Below are 17,191 nucleotides of genomic sequence, written 5' to 3' on the forward strand. Positions count from 1 at the left end.
AAATTGATCTTCAAGAACCAGACTAACAGCTTTCTGAATTTAAACAGCACAAGTATGCCTGGGAAATGCATATACAGACATACACATATTGGTAAGTCCATCACCCAGAATCATATTTTATCAACACAGTGCAAAGCTGAGTTACGCCAATATGTAAAAACAACTTTTTAGGTCAGCGAACCAAGAAATCCATTGTCACAAAAATGGCATCTGTAAGACTACAATACTAAATATTTTATGTTTAGGCAATGAACTGGAAAGCTTTACCACAATGTACCTATCTTATAATAAAACGGTTTTACAAATCCTAATCTAATTCATTCATGTACTTCTGCAACCCATATTTACGATATAACGAGCTCATAAATGTCCGCACGCATGCGAACGCACCAGCGGCTCCCGACAGCACAAGGCAGCTCTTCGCCGGTAACAAATAGGAAAACACGGCGCACACAAAACCCCCTTCCCCTTCATAAGGGAATTTAGCTCAGGGCAAGAGAAATGCCCCGCGGATGAGAAAATGTATGTGCATAATATAGCCCAGCAATTATTTTTCAGCTGGAATTCATCAGCATTTCTGTAACATGGGAATCAGTTTTCTGTATCACATCTACATATATATATGTGTATATATATGTGTGTATATATATTTATAAACACAACTTGGCCATGTTGAAATCATGTAAGGGCACAAGCAGCAGCACAAAGTTCATTCCTGTGTATTTCGTACCCGAACCACACACGCTCTTGGCCCAGACGAGCGGTTGCGACGTTTCACGCACGCCGGCAGCCGGCGGCTTTAGCGGCCAGCCCGCGCGGAGGTTTCCGCGAGCAGGAGGTCGCGCTCCCCTCGCAGCCCGCACACGCGTCCGCCCGCGCCCCGCGCGCTCTCCGCCGAGGGGGACGCGGCGCGGGCGCCCAGCTGCCAAACGCAGGTTTCACAGACCCCCAGTCGCCCCTCCAGCCGCGGCCCCAGCACCCGGCCCCGCGGCTCCCGCTCCCGACGGCTGTTTACGAGCCTCGTCGAGGGCCGGCGTCTGGTTTCAGCCCTCCCCGACGCGCGCGGCAGCCAGCAGCGGGATTTCCCGTCCTTTCTGGAGGGGCAGAGCCCCCGGCGGCCGCTTACCTGCATATAACAGCCTCGTCCTGCCGGCGGCGGGGGGGGAGCGCGGCGCGGCGGCGCCCGGGCAGCCGGCGCGGCGCGGGGGCTGCGCTGGCCGCTGCCTGCCCGCGACCCCCGTGCGCGCAGCCACACGCGCACACCCGCTCAGTCACACGCACAACCGCTCACGCACAGTCACACGCACAACCGCACACGCAGTCAGCCGCCCGCTGCCTTCAGTGGCCCCGCAGCGCCCGCCCGAGCCGCAGCCCGGGCAGCAGCCGCAGCAGCCGCCCCGCGCCCAGCCGCAGCGGCCGGGACCACATCGTACTGCGGCGGCGGGGCCGCGGGGCCGCGGGCGGGAACGGCGGGGGAGGGGACGGCGGGGGGAGGGACGGGGGAAGCCCGCCGGGGAGGGCGGCGACCCCCGTCCGGCCTCTCCGCGCCCCGCTCCCGGCGGGGCAGCACCGAGCGCGCCGCGGCCGCTACCCGGCGGCGCAGCCGGGGCGCCCCGCGCGGGCTGGGGCTCGGGCTCCGCCTCGCACGCCCCGGCGAGGAGGGAGAGGGGGCCGGCAAGGGGGGGGAAGGCGGCGGCGGGGCCCCGCAGCGGCGCCCGGGCTGCCGGCGAGCGAGCGCGTGTGGCGGTGGGAGAAGGGGGGAGCAACAGCAGCCTCCTCCCCTCCCCGCCGCCCGCCTCATGCGGGCAGCGGCGGCAGCGTAGCAACCAACATGGCGGCTGCGCAGTCACCCGGCCGCGGGGGAGGGGGGGGGCGCGAGCCCATCCGCGAAAACTCGCGAGAACGGCACGGGACGAGAGCGGCGGCCTCCGTCCTGGGCGTGGCCGCGCGGCTCGGCCCTGAGGTACCAGGCAGAGCTGAGGGCCTGTCCCGCAAGGTGATTGGTCGAGCTGGCTATCAATCACAGGAGGCGGTGTCCCGTCTCAGCCTGGGGGCACCAACTGGCTCGCGGAGCTGTCAGTCACGACCCGAGAGCCCGCCCTTCGCGCGGGTGCGCTGAGCTCGTCGGCCCTCAGCGGGCCGTCGGGGTGGGCGCAGGGGGCGTGCGTCGGTCCGGGCTCTCCGTTGTTTCCCCTTTCCTTAGGGGAGGGAGTTTCCTTGTTGATGGGTTTTATTTATTATTTGAGCCCTAGGTTACACCTCACAGCCTCCCGGGCCCTCTCTCCCACCACAGGGCGTTAAATGACCCAAGAAGTTGGCGTTAGCGGCAGGCAGCGTGTGAGGGCAGCGATGTTCGGGCAGAGCGGGGATGCTCCCGCCGTCTCAGGGCCTCAGGAACTTGGGGGAAAATAACGGGGCGAATAAAGGGGGCTGCCTGCAGCCCACGCGCGCCTCTTCGTGTCACAGGCCTGCAAGCAGCTCGAGCGCAGCTGCCAGGCCAGGGCAGGGCCGCTCGGGTGGCAGCGACTGTGCGCAGACATTGGGGCTGCCGGGTGCCCAGACCCCCACGGGAGGAAACGAGCCAGAAAGGGGGGACTGGGCTGTTTTAGCGGGGCAGCCTCAGTTGCGGCTCCATGTCCGCCTCGTCCTCACCCTGCGAACGTGCCCCACCGCCGTGGGCTACTGCCGGAGCTCAAGGCACGTGGCACCTTGGGCCTCTGCCACGCAAACGCGTTCGTACGTGGCGCACGGGAAGGCTGGCTGTGCAGGGCTTCGTTTAACAGTGCAGAGCATGTGCGAAAGAGTTCAGTTAAAAACTTCTTTATAGCCTCGTTTATTCAAGTGCAGCCTTCCACAACGAGCTCTTCACCGAATGGATACATAGCATACATGGCTGAGAGCGAGTTCTTGGGCTTCACAATTAAATTCCTAATATTAGGGGGTTGGCATGCACTCTTCTAATTAGGAAGCTTTCTAAAATCTTACTCTTTTGATGTTTGGAAATCCTCTATATATTTCCAGCCTAAATTTATTCATGGTCATTTTATACCCATTTGTTCTTGTGCCAGTTTTGTTCTTTTGCTTAAATAGCTCTTCTCTCTTAGCAGTGTTTACCCTCAGTTTATTTTTAGAAAGCAATCATACCAGCTTTCATTTTACTAGGCAAATATACAAGCGTTTTTAACTTCCTCTCCATTTTATTCAGCAGTTTAGGACCTGCAGGATTCTCCTGGTGCCTTTCTCTCTTTCAGGACTAAGCTGAATCAGGGGTTTCAAGACTGAATGTAGAGGAAGGCAGTCAAGCAGTAATGTTAGATAATGCACAATGTCTGAGACATTTCTAACAGAACTTTAATGATTTTTACTAGAAAACTCTGGTAAAATGCTGTTATTTAAATTTTATTAATAAAACCTATAAATAAAATTACAAAGTTGGAAATGTAAATATTTCTCTTGAGCAAGTTCCTGGACAGATGTCATAAAGCCCCCCAAATAACACAGCATCAATAATTCCATTCCTTACTGTACCCCTATTGCTTCTGCTCGTTGCTTCTTGAGCATTTCCATAGCTGCATTGACAAACTCTTTGTATTATGTTTAGAGGTTTCCAGTAAGTGAATTCTGCATTTCTGAACTACTGTCAGCCTCTCAAGCAGGGGGGCAACATTTGTTCTTCTGTGCATTAAAGGGATCCTCATCTGCACACTTGTCTTGGTTTCCTGATAATTCTGTTTTTCAGATCATGATGAGTTTATTCACAAATTGTATAAATATGTTTTAATCCATCTACACATAAACTTAAAAGTCTGCCACTCACATTTGCAAATATTTTCTTTACTTTTGCCTGGATTATGCCAAACATACTGTTACATTCAACTTAATAATAACAATAATTAATATATTATTTTAAACAGAGTGCCACAGAGAAACAATCCAAACCACTCAGTGTGACTGTAGAACTATAAACATTTTTTGCAAATATTTCTTTAAGCTGTTAATCTAACACAAAATTGAGAACACACAGAGATATTAAAGACTAGACACTTCAGAGTTCTTTCTTTACAATACATTATTACTCTTTTTATTCCTTGTTTACAGAGGGCTTGACTAAAAGCCCTAAATAAAGCCAGTAGAAGGTTCCCACTTTGTGCAGAGTACTTCAGGTCAGGCCTATATTGCAAGTTCTGTGTGTTTTCTAAATAGATACTGAGACAAAGTTACCTAACTCATGATCTTGCAACATTAATGGAGCAAAACTGCACTGCAAATATTTGCATGTATCTATTGCTCTAAACTATGTAGTGGATAGCATAAGCAGCAGAGAACTTATTTTGCAGAATTATGGTTCCTGAGTTAAGTATTATCCTGAGTGATCACTTCCCAAAGATTGTGAATTAAAGTGAGAAGAGAGAACAAACAAAAATGTGATTGTCATTTTTTGCTAGAAAGAGAAACGTTCTTTTCACAGGTAAAAAGCGCATTTAGTTCACTGTCAGTAGTGTGGTTCTTTTATGTAAGAGCAAGTTTTCTGCTGCAGTCTGCCTGCCTATATAAGCAACGAAACCTGCCTTCTGCATAGATACTTCACATATCAAGAGCTTAATTTTCAAATGAGTGCATAGGGATTTATCTGCATTGTGCCTGATGCATTTTTGGAGGATATGTTGTTTTTATGTACTGCTGGTAAAATGCAAGTGTCTCAAGTCATTTTGTAGAAGTTAACCTCACAGCTCTGGTATAAATCTAGGAATGTACAAAACATCCTCCTTTGCTTAGTAGATCTGTGGTATGTGTTTGTGCCAACAACCTTATTACTCATGTGGGACCTGCTAGCCAAGCTGTGATAATCTATGCAAGAGAAATGTATATTAAAAATCTGAATGAGATTTTAAACCTCTCACTGAAATACCATGCACACAGCTTTGTTGCCAAGATGACATGCTTAAACACTGCATTAAAGCAATTCAGGATGAATAACTGTTGACATAGGTGGAGTCTAGCTGGGGAAGGGGCAGGAGACAGGGCACTTAACTCTAACATTAAGATCAAGTATAATGTATATTTAATATCAGCTATATTTTCTATGAAGTGGGATCCTTATTCAGCAATACGCTTAAGCACATACTCCCTGCTCTCTGAAACTGCAGAACACACGTACAAACTTAAAGTGAGATTAGCCAAATCCCATATGGAGCGTGCCGTCAATCAACATGAAAGGCAGGCAAGTTTGTGCTTGAGCATGGTTTTGGGATCACTGTTAAAACATACTATTGACAGAAATGCTGAGACTGTTTGTTCAACAGTGTGCTATGCTATGCTATGCAAGCTACGGGGACAGTATCATTTACCTTTTTGCATTGAGGACCAGCTTTCCTTTTACATTTGTACAATACCTGATGAAACAGGGCTCCACAGTGTTAATTGTTAGAATACTGTGAAATAAAATTGGTGTGAATAGCATTGCTACAGCTATTAGGCAGTTCGGAGACTTTCTGTATTTCTCTTTAAAATATTTAGAGGATAACCCTCTAGGACTACACTGACTAAGAATGAAGGCTGATGAAGGCAATAGTAGCTACAGTCCCTGGACCACATTTTCCTAAGCCCTCCTCTCTCCATCCAGCCTTCAGCAAACTCCTTTGCCTTTAACACGCATCAAAGTACCACAAGGTTCCATTTTTAGATACCTATTGCAAATACCTGAGCCTTTTGTGAATGCCATCTGTGCATTCATTTGTGGAATATTGTTATTTTCTTCTTCAGTCCAAAAGAGGAATAGCATAAAACCTGGCAAGTTAAATATAAGATCATAATAAAGCAGGCCAAAAAGGATTTTGAAGCGTAAAAACTTTTCCAAATAAATCAAGAACAGGAGATCTGCCAGAGAACATGAGGAACTAGCAGGTGACGGGGATGTAACAGGAGCATTCAAAGAAACCGCAGGAGAAAAGCAAAGTAGTTTTTTTCTACCGCTGTTTACTATAGCAGGGTTTGAGGTGATTGTCACAACAAAACCTTTTTTTATGGGCACAGTCAGAAAAACAGTCCCAAAGTGAAATAGATTCAGAATCTACTTCACATCAGAATGGATGAATAGGAGATTTTAGAGCCAGTCAGTAAATTTTACAATAACTAACTGCCAGTACAATATGCTGTTCATGCTCGGTATAAAATTGCCAAACTATTAACTGTGCTTTGTAATTTATGGTTTGCTGTGAACGCAGTACTGGAGGAATAGAAAGCAGCATATGGAACACCAATTTTTAGAAAAGACTTCAGCAAGAATCTAGAAACTACAGACCAGCCGGTCTGACACATGGCTCATTATTACATAATGGGAAGAGCTGGAAATTGCAAATCCATTACAGTGTTCTGAAAACATCAACAAACATTGATAAAGGGGATCTGGTTTGTATAGATTCTGTCTAAAGATTGAGACCTGGGAGTCCTTCTCAGCCATAATCCAACTCCCCGTTGGAAAGAGACCAAATACATATCATCTTCTCTTCTCTACTGTTTCCAGTCCTTCTCTTCCCAGTTTGTCTTTACCCTCAGTCTGATTTCCGCAGAAAGGAAATCCGAACGTACGGATAATTAGGAGAATCTAGACATGACATGAAGAACATCTGACCCACAGCCTAGATTAAGCAACAGTGTACATAGATTTTCCAAAACATTTTGGCAAGGGATACAAGTGGGCAGTTTCCTTTTGGATTAGTAACAGCTCCAAAGGAAAGGATGGGTAAACCATCACAAATAAGGGAGTAATTAGCGAGATTCTAAAGGAACCTATGCTTTAAAACATGTTCATAAGTGAAATAGGATGAACAGTGAGATGGCAAAGTTTTCTGATAATTCATAGCTATTCAGGCTAACCAAACCCAAGACCATCTGCAAAAAATTGCTAATTTCTTGATAAAGATTGACTAGGTGATAAAATGGCATCTGAAATTCAATGTCCAAAAATGCGCATGGAGGGAAAATAAAAAACCTCACAACCTCTACAAAATAGTGGTCTCTAAATCAGTTATTATCAGTCAGCAAAGATAGCTTGGAGTCACTGTGGATAGTTTTCTGAAAATGCTACCTCAGCGTTCAGTGGTGCTCAGAGAGGCAGTTAGGACTGAGTAGGAAAGAGAATGAAAAAGCAAACATAATGCTACTATATAAATCCTCAGTAAGTATGTTCTTTCCTTAATACTACTCAAAATTCTGCTTACTGCATCTCAACATGTGGTAGCATCTTAAGCATTAGAACAGCAAGAGAAAAAGAAAAGAGAGGCCAGATTAATCACGAAGATGAAACGGCTTCTAAATAAGAGAGATTACTACTGAGTCTAGGACTCTTCTGGGAAAACAGATGACGAGGATAATAATACAAATACTGAAAATTATGTCTGACATGGGAAGGTGAACAGGGAACAGTTACTCATTTCTAGTAAGAACTAGAATGAATTTAATAATAATTTTCAGGTGGAGGTGTAAAACCAACAAAAGGAAGTACTATTTAAAGAACATCTAATTAGAGTTATTCATTTCCATAAGATACTTTAGATGCTAGAAGTATTAATGGCTGGAAGAAGTGACAAGACAAATTAATGGAACAAAAGGCTACTTTGGTGAGAGATGGACTTAGTCTCCAATTCTAGAAGTCCTTAAACTGCAGATTTTCAGAAACTGAGATGTTAAATACAAGAAAAGGTGAAGCTGTAGCTGCTCTGTCTTTATGTTCCTACTCTAGGCATATGCTACAGGCCTTGATCAAATGCAGGATGCCAGGCTGTTAAGACCTTTGGTCTGACTCAATTCAGCCTTCCTTATATTATTGCTGGAGCAGAAAGACTTCTGTCTCCAGTGGTTTGCTTCCTATCATAACCCAAAGCTGAGTATTCAACAAGAGAAATCCTGTGAAACATTTTAATGCGTGAAATATTTAATGAAAGTTTTTAGAACTTTAAAACAGACTTGAGATGAGATCCATAACGATCTTATTTTAGGCAAAGCACTTTCATGGATTTAAAGCCCAAAATGACCATTTAGTTAGATCTGCAGTTTGACTTAGCCCGAAGAACCTCACCCAGTAATTTCTGCAGCAAGCCTGTAACTTTGGTTTAAGCTATGTTGTATCTTTTGAAACAGTTTTTGCCTTTTCTGGCTCCATCATTAAGCAATCTAGCTAAGAATTGCCATGAAGCTTTCTGGCTTTGCAACTTGTCAGAAAATCTGTGGACAGAGGAGAAAGAAACATTCAAAAAGCAACAAAGTATTGATGAAGATAATAAGGATTTAGCTAAATGATTTCTTTCTGTAGTGACAAAAAATAAATTCCAAAGAATATTTTGAAATGAACCATTTCATTTCAGATGACCATGCAGATTCTAGGTCCATAGGCATTTTTTTCCTTCTATAAACATCTATATTGAGAAATCCTTCTAATTTTACATTAATTTGTGTCTGGCTGAATTCTCAATAATTTTCTGAAATTTGAAACAGTTTTCTTGCAAAGCTAGAAGTTACCTTGCAATGATTCCAGTAAGCATGTTGCATGTGTACATTAAGCCTTCTATGCTTAATGCTGCATTATTTACATTTCTGTTGCTAAGATCTTGTGAGCAAAGGCCGCGGCATTTTATTCTGAGTTGACGCAGTCTGTGTAGATAAGAAATACACATTCCACCTTTATAAAGGCTTTGCTTTTGCTGATTTTGTTTCCCTGATCTGAAATGAAAGCATTGGAAAGAGCTTTGGCTTTCAGATGGGAACTTTTCATGTTTCATGTCAACTTCAAGCAAAACGTTTGGAACATTTTGTGTTGAAACACACAAATGCATATAAAAAGAGGGGAAGAGAAAATGGCTGCTCTGTCATCCCCTTCCGTTTTCCTGCTCTTGGAATTAAAAACCAACCAACCAAACAAACCCCACAATGTTTGGCTCCTTTGGCCTTTCACAGGCATTTTTACAAAAGTTTGCATAAAACTACTCACTCATCTGAAACACAGAGAAGACCATATGTCACCTCTCACTGCTCTGCAGTTTCACAGTTGAGGTTTTGAGGTCTGTGCTGTCTGCCAACAGCAAACACCAGTAAAAGATTTTTCCTGTGAGTAAGAAATAGTCAGAAATGCAACTCCAGCTCTAAAAAAAAAAAAAAAAATCTTTGTGGCAATATGATATGACATATTTCAACTGTAAGTCATTTTTACAAGATAATATATCTAAAGAAAAAATAAAACACTGTTTATTGACTGTTGTTGCCTTGTACTAGCAATTTATTTGAGTGTGCAGCATAGAGTACTGCCAAATTTGACCTTTCCTAAGAAAGAGACAAAAGGCTGCACAGCAGCAACTCAGCTAAACAAAACATATGTGCAAACTACTTCCTGATACACCCACATTCTGGCCTCACTGCAAAGTAATTAAAATTATCAAGAGAGATTTTGACCCATTAAGCTCTTCTAGGAACTGTACAACTCGTTCTAAATTCTTGATTCGTAGAATGTGCAGTTTTTGGCTTACTGGAGGAGTCCCAAAGTTCGTTTTACACATAGCAGAAATTACTAGAAGTCTTGGGCTGATCATATGAAGTTAGACAGATTAATTATAATAAAGTGTCAGTATTTACAGAAAATTCAGGTCTCTGCATTTTCTATTTGGTCTTCACAGAAAATGGAATATGGCATTGTATTGCATTTATACCGCTATTTTACCCGCACCTGTCTCATCTAACCACACAGGGACCACACTGAGGACGGGATAGCTTCGTCTCTCTGGTGACACCACCAACAAGCATACCAATTAGTTTCAGTTTTAATGTGGCTTTTATCTGATCTGAACCCTACATTCTGATAGTAGGTCTGTAATGCTGCCCACAGCTCATGAAATTTGATTATTATCTAAGAATCTGAGCTTTCATGTATTCCTGTTATAGCAACAGTAGTACTGATGATAATAATAATTATCTCTCTAATTGTAACAGTTGTAGAAAACTGGAAAAATGGAAGTCGGAAAAGTCTGAGAAAACGCAGCCGATATATTTTCCATTTCACAGTTTTGGGAACAAACTCACTTTTGAGTGTTTGGCATTGGCAATAGGGTTGCTACTGAAAATCTTAAGTCGACTTTGGGACAGTTGAAAGAATGCAGAAAGAAATTTCTTCATAAAGGGGTAAAAACTGGGGGCTTGCTTTCTCCAGCTCTGGGCATGGTAACTTCACTGGACTGCAGCAGGATATTTTTGCAGTGATGTGGCTGCTGTTTCCTAAGTTCTCAGAGCACAGGAAAAGGTACCAGATGCCAGTGGGCTTTTCTTTTGGAATTATCAGATGAGGCTCCTGGCAGTTGTCACAGGAGCAGGGAAATACTAAGGAATCAGGGGTTAGACTGAGACAGGGACTGTATGCTAGAGCCGGAAGGCAGTTCAAGAGATTACCTCTCCCGCCCCACTGCTCAAAGGCAGTATCAAATATACTCTTTGCACCAAGACAGAAAAATAATCCCCCCACTTTACACCTTCCGGTTGGTTAACAGAGATGAAGGAGTAAACAAATGTGAACCCTTCTCTCTCTTGCTCGGAGGAGTTAGCAGGGACAGAATGGGTAACCCTTGGGTCTCCTCCTGCTACATACAGGTTAGTGCCACCAGGCTAATACAGATACTTCTGAAAGTGCGTGACAGTACGGATCTGTAGCAACATACAGAGTCCTCACGAATAGCAAAGAAACTGTACCCCAGATAATTTTGGATTCATCACAGTGTTCTCTAGAGCTATTCTTAAGGAGGCACGTATTTATCATACACTTAGTATTTCTGCCCAAGGCAGCACATTTCCATGCCGTATCACAAGGAACTGGCTTTGCAACCTCATTATTAATATCATAGCTATATCCCTTCTCAAGCAGGGGTACTTATGGAAAACACTCTGCTATGAACTGTGCCTCGAGGCATACACTGGTATATGGATTTGTGCTTCTTAGTTCACCTCCTCATAAACACTAAAGACATTATGCACATGAAGAAGTCCCAATAAAGTTTGAAGAAAATAATTATTATAAAATAACCCTATTCTTTACTAAGGTCATGGTTATTAAAAAGGAAGTTTTCTGCTTTTTTTTGCCACAGGCCTTCTACTCTAATCTATTTACAAACAAGATATGGTCATGATATTCAGGAAAAAAAAGGAGAGATCGTGAAACTTTAACTCTAATCTAGGAACTTATGTTGAATAATTACATATGGGACCTCATTTTTCAGGATCTGCTGACATTTGATATGTTTCCAAAACTAAGTTCTTGAATCCTGGATCAAACCTACAGAACAGCCGCAACAGTCCTTGCGCTTACTTGCACTTTCTGATCTTCCTTTAATACTGTGAGTTATGGTGCACAAATAATTCAGGATTAGTCCTTAGCCAATTCCACTCTGAGCCAAAGCTGGCTGATGTGTTTCCAATGCAACCAGTCACTGTAGTAACACTGACATCATTCAGGTTGTACAGGGTGTAAGTCAGGACAGAGTCTGCAAAACAGTAACTCTGGATCTGTAGTTAGGCTAGAAACAGCAATGAACATGAAAGGAAGAAAAGCAAATCTGACTGTAAGCCAGGACAGAAGCACTACCAGAGGAGAGAGAGCAGAACCTAAAACAAAGTAGGGACATTTCTAAAGGACAGTTTGCCTTCATAGTCTTTGTGTACCTCAGACAGACAGGCCTTCTTGAGCTGAATTTCAGCCCGTAGTATTATCCTACTTCGTCAGGGTTGTGAGCCCCACATTGTACACAGTTTACTGTAGGCACGTCAGAGTAACCCTTCGAGTGTTTTTCTGAATGATTTAGGAGAGTGAGTCAGCCATTCCTCACTCCTCAGCATTCACACTTTCTTCCCTGTGAAATACAAGGCTTACTAGCATCCTCTATATTTCTGCTTTTGTTTTTTCTCTGTTATTTACCCTCTCTCCACTAGATGCTACACTGAGACCATCAAACAATTATTGGGTTAAATAACATAATTTTAAAAACTCAGCACAGAATAAAGTGTTTAAAACAGAAAGGTGATAGCATTGCTGTGCTTATGCTCTTATGCTGTTTTTATCTGTATGATGTGAAGAGAAGACTAGAATATCCCACATTGGTGTAACTGCGCTGACTTCATCAGAGCTTCTTATTTACAGCAGCATGAACAAGAGAAAAACCAAGTCTATTCTTATTACTGTTATCGCTCTTGCGTAGCTGTATCAGGTAATTACGCAAATGTATGAAATGGTTTACCAAGAGCAAGCCACAAAATCTAAAATTAACAGAACAATATACTTGCAATATAATGAGACAGTCTTTTTTTCCTTTTATACTTTATCTTAGAAATCAAAACTTGTATGCTTCTCTGGAAGAAATTTACAGCAGATTATATTTTTGTTACAGTTTACAGTTCAAATAATATTATAAATAAACATTGTTTTCCCTGATACTGCGTGAGTGTTTGCCAACTGGGGAGGTAAGAAATAGCGTGGCTCCTACAGAGTCACAGACAGATTGTTTTTTTAAATTGTGTTGTGAATTGTGCAAAGCCACCTAGTAAACAGAGATCCTCTTACCCTTCAGCGAAGGCGGGCCAGACCGAGCATTTCTGCACAGTATTTCTTTTGTGACAAGTTTGTTGGATAAATACATTAGGGCCTGTATTGGAGTCTTTACTTAGGCAAAGCAAACCAAAGTTCAGAGACTGTTTTGCCTGAGTAAGGTCTTCAGGGCTGTGCTTGTATCAGGTCTTTGTTTAGCCCACATTGCTAGGGGTCTGCTTTTCGTGTATACCTTGCCATTTGTCACACTACTGGGAAATGCAATCTGTGTTACAGTACAATTGCTAGCATTTTTATTATTTTAGGAAAAGGGCAAATATGACTTGGTTAAAGTACAATATCAATGATATGCTTCCTTTCCAGCAAAAATTAAAACATTGCTTCAAAACATTGCTATGCTTGCCTATCTTGCTGTAACATGTTTTAATTGGCTTACCTAACTTAATCTAGGACAAGAGCTGGAACAGAAAATGATGTTAAATGAGTCTTTAGAGAAGTAAAAAGTTTTTTTACTTACTGTTCAGGAACCCAGTCTGCTACTGGTGTGATGAATTTCTCAATTAGCATGATATACACCAGCTGAAGATCTAGCCCAGATGCCCAGCAAATTGTCCTTGAGCTCTGACCTCCTCATTGACCACACAAAAAGTCATCTTCAGATTAGTATGGAGGAAGGTGGATTAAGGGACTAGGGGAAAAAATCCCTTTCCCTCCTTCCTAGTAGATATAATAAAGTTCAAATCAGTTTAGCCAGTGACAAGACACAGCATTATTCTAAACCACAGACTTTTTACTGTGTTTCAGGCCAAAGATTTCATTTTGGCAGATTTTCACTTAATGCTTCCCACTGGCAGGCATGGGAAATTTCTGCAGGGTTAGGAGAAAAAGCAGCAGATTCAGAACTGCTCATAGAGTTCAAAAAAAGAACCCTAAATATTTTATGGTTGGCTACACAGAGATGCTACTATTAAAAAGAAACATTTGTCCTCTGATATTTACCTTACTTACTTTCTCCATTCGAAAAGCTAAAAGCAAACAAAAACGCCAGCCATGAAGTAGGTCATAATTCTCTGCGCAATCAAACCAAAGGCCACGACCTAAACGAAAGAGAGTTTGCTTCGTAACGATCTTCGGAAATAAGGGATCTGTCACTGGGAGGGATTCTGCGTGCCTAAGGGAATTGTAAATGGGAGCTCGATGGAGCTTCTCATCTCTAGCCGGCTGGTTCATCTTCAGCTCAGGTCGGTATTGATCGAAAACTGTTATTCTGGGCTGTCTGCTCAGTACCCAGTGACTGTATCTGGGGATTTATTCATGTTCCTAGAGGACAAGCAGCCACATCACATAAAAGCACTGCTGGATCCAAAGTGAATTTCTAATTTTGCTGGCAGACTTACCAATGGAGAGGCTGATGCTGGGAAGTAACAGTAAACACTAGGATATGTCAAGGAAAAGATGGTGGTTTACTGTGGGCACAGACTGCAGGGAAGGTGAATGTGGCAGAATGGCAGGTGGTTTGCATTAATGCTTTTCAAAATATATGTATTTTGTGGTCAGACAGAGGACTTCAGTCTTCTGAATGCTGGTGGAGCATTAGCATTTGCAAGTACAAGCACTACTCTGAGGTCTCCTCTGTGAGACATGACTGTAGGTCCTCATGGCAAATGAAGTGCCTGTCCGTGACAAATAGAGCAGAGCTGGGCTCACTCTACCAAGGAGCTGTCTGTCTAGCGCCTCAGTGCAGCCGCTGCTAACCCCTAGCAGGACTGGACAAGTGACTCCCTTGGGACTGGAGCCAGGCCGATAAAGCCACAGGGACTGCAGCTGCTCCCTGACCAAAGCATGAGTGCCCTTCAGTTGACAGAATTAATTTTGTGGCATATTCACCGGTGGAGGAGGTGGGAGGAGAGAGTCTGTTGGACTCTGATGTAAAAGTTAAAAGCAGCTTGATATTTAACGCAGAGAAATACTACTCTTCATCTGCATATACTAGAAAACACAGCAACAATATTTTGACATTCTCTTTCCTCTGCTAATAACTTCTTTGTGTGGACATTGTCTGAGTATCTGTGGGTGGAGAAATTCTGCCTGCTAAGGAACATCAGGGAGGAGGCATGTGGCTCTCCTAGGTCTCTGGGTTGGAACTCACTGTCATTACTTGCAAAGAGCCTCCCCCTCCCCGCCCCGCAAAGTGTGTGGCCCTTTTTTGCTCCAGTTAACCATATGGCAGAAGTGCTGCTCAAGAAATAGCAACAAAACCAGGAAGCGTTGCAATTTGCAACATTAGAAAATTTGCTTTGTTGGACCTGAAAGTGAGAATGATTTTTTTTTTTTTTGAGGCCAATTCTTTTAGCACATTTTATAACACTGCAAAATTAGCTAGTTTTCCTGCAGGACAGTCTAGCGTGTAATTAATTACGCTGCCTCACAATCACGCAGAATGTTGCGCTGCTGATTTTACAAATCTTCAAATCACAGCTGCAGACTGTTTGTCAGTTTAGAGTAGAACTAATCCCAGGAAAGTCTTGACAAGCAGTACCGCTTTTAAGTGACGAGCACAGGGAAGAGGCATGCTCGTATAAAGCCTGACCCTGTGACATTAAATCCAAACAGGCTTTCCCTGTGCTTTCTTTCCTATATAGAACCTTACAGAAACACTGCACTGCCTTTGCGACAACCCGTCTCATACTGTCTTCTGGCTTGCCACAATCTCCACCTTTCTCCCTCATTTCTGCTGTATCTCTTGCCTTCTATCTTCTTGCCTTCTTGCCTGTAATCTCTTGAACTTGGATCAGGTTTTCCAGCCTCAGCAGATGTAGTACTGTTACAGAATTACTACTTTTGGATTTATCAAAACACCACACTGATCCTTAAGAATATGCAACCCATCCCTCCACTCACCACCTCATAGACTACAGCATCTGACCCCAGCTCTCTGGATTTTATCGTACCTTGTTCTATACCACAATTTCCAGAGGTCTTTTGAAAGGTGGAGATTCCTATGTGACATTTCTGCTTCCTTCTGCTGTCCTTTCCTATGGCCCTGATGATCTCCTAAGGCACCTGCATCTATCTTTGAGGGAAAGAAAAGCACCTCTAATGATGGTAGCAGAAAGAGAAGTAAGGCTTCATGTAGAGTGGTTACACCACACAGAGGAATCATTTTATCAATCACATTTAAAAGTCTAATTTGCCTATGGATGGACCAGGTGGATTGTTAGCAGTTATACTTTGGGGATCTGGAATATATCCCTACCTAGAACTGGGAACTGAGGGAACTTCCAAATCAGAAAAGCTCTTTCTGAGACCACAGGCTTAGGAAGGCTAAATAGGTGCAGGATAAGCACAACAAAAGCAGATTTTTGGCAACAGCCTGAAGACTACTTTGGGGCGCTGGCGCCGTGAGATGCTTTACCTCTTGTGGCTCGTTCCTCCTCCTCTTTAGGCGGCGGGGACTGTGGGGGTGTTTCATCTCCAGCATTAGAGATGCTCACGTCTCCCCCTCGGATCGTTGGTGTGAGACGTGGCAGTGCCTCGCACAGCTCGCACTGCCCCAAGTTCAGCCGGCGCCCCCCGTCGCGGCGCGTTTCGGGAGCGGCTCGTCCCCCGCGCTGCCGGCGGCGCCGCGCCGCGCCGCGCCCGGCTCGCCCGCGCCCTCTGCCGGGAGCGGCGCCCTCTGCCGGGAGCGGCCCCCGCCGGGGACCGCCGCGCTGCTGGTACTTCCCGCGTTGTTTCAGGGAGTCACCGGGGAAAGAAAAAAAAAAAAAAAAAAAAAAAAAAAAAAAGAGAGAGAGAGAGAGAGAAAAAAAAAAAAGAAAGAAAGAAAGAAAGAAAAAATATCAGTGCGAGGATCACGCTTCGCCCCCACCGGTAATAGTTTTTAGCACGTACTGTTAATTACGTTGGTCGGCTTCTGACCGAAGGCTCACACTACTTTTCTTGCAGATCTTTGTCACGGGGTTATTTTCAATTTGCAAAAGTAGTGACATATAAAAAAGTAGTGACAGATAAAAAGGGAAAACCGATCTTTTTGTTTTTAATACAGTGCTCGGTTAAACGCAGCGTGTGTGCAGTAATCTGACGTGCGCAAGGCAAACCTGCCAGCGGCAGGGAGTGCAGCTCCCAGGTGGAAGGAAGGTCAGACCGACTGGTCCCCAGGGCCTCCTCTGGCCCCAACGTCCTGGAGGAAGCTCCACACAGACAGATGCCAAGGCAATTTCTATCTTCACGTCCTGTCTTAGGAGTGGGAACTGCTAGCCCAGCTCTGGGCTATCAGCCCCAGCGCTCCCGGGAGGTGTGTCCTGGAGAAGCCGAGGGGTCTGCCCTGCCAAATGAAGTCTAGGGGTCTGGCCAAGCACGTATCAAAATGGTCAACTTAATTTGACAGCTGAAAGTTAGTTTTGGTAGTACTTCTAATGCATCACGCTGTATTTGGTGAAGGTAATTAAGCCTTGGCTAATGCATCATTTAATCTGTTAATTTTTTGCTGAGACTGCCAAGCTGGTAGCTCTTATTTTTAACTTAGCCTGAACTACTTGATTTTGCTTTTGTGAAATAAAGAATTACATCTTTGCTAGCATAAAATTTAAACAAATTTCCTGAAGCTGAAAAATGGCA

At 44.0% G+C, this 17,191-nt stretch overlaps 1 long non-coding RNA gene across 1 annotated transcript; it reads right to left on the minus strand.

Annotated features, from left to right (window-relative positions):
• Positions 1-7,538: 7,538 nt before the first annotated feature.
• On the minus strand, positions 7,539-16,084 carry LOC134142253 (uncharacterized). The gene is made up of 4 exons (XR_009958809.1): positions 15,990-16,084; positions 13,092-13,291; positions 8,987-9,137; positions 7,539-8,223 (listed from the first exon to the last, which is right to left on the minus strand). It is a non-coding gene; the product is annotated as an uncharacterized LOC134142253 (long non-coding RNA).
• Positions 16,085-17,191: the final 1,107 nt, after the last annotated feature.

The sequence above is a fragment of the Rhea pennata genome, chromosome 6 (genome assembly GCF_028389875.1).
Source record: "Rhea pennata isolate bPtePen1 chromosome 6, bPtePen1.pri, whole genome shotgun sequence".
In the NCBI taxonomy this organism is placed as follows: domain Eukaryota; kingdom Metazoa; phylum Chordata; class Aves; order Rheiformes; family Rheidae; genus Rhea; species Rhea pennata.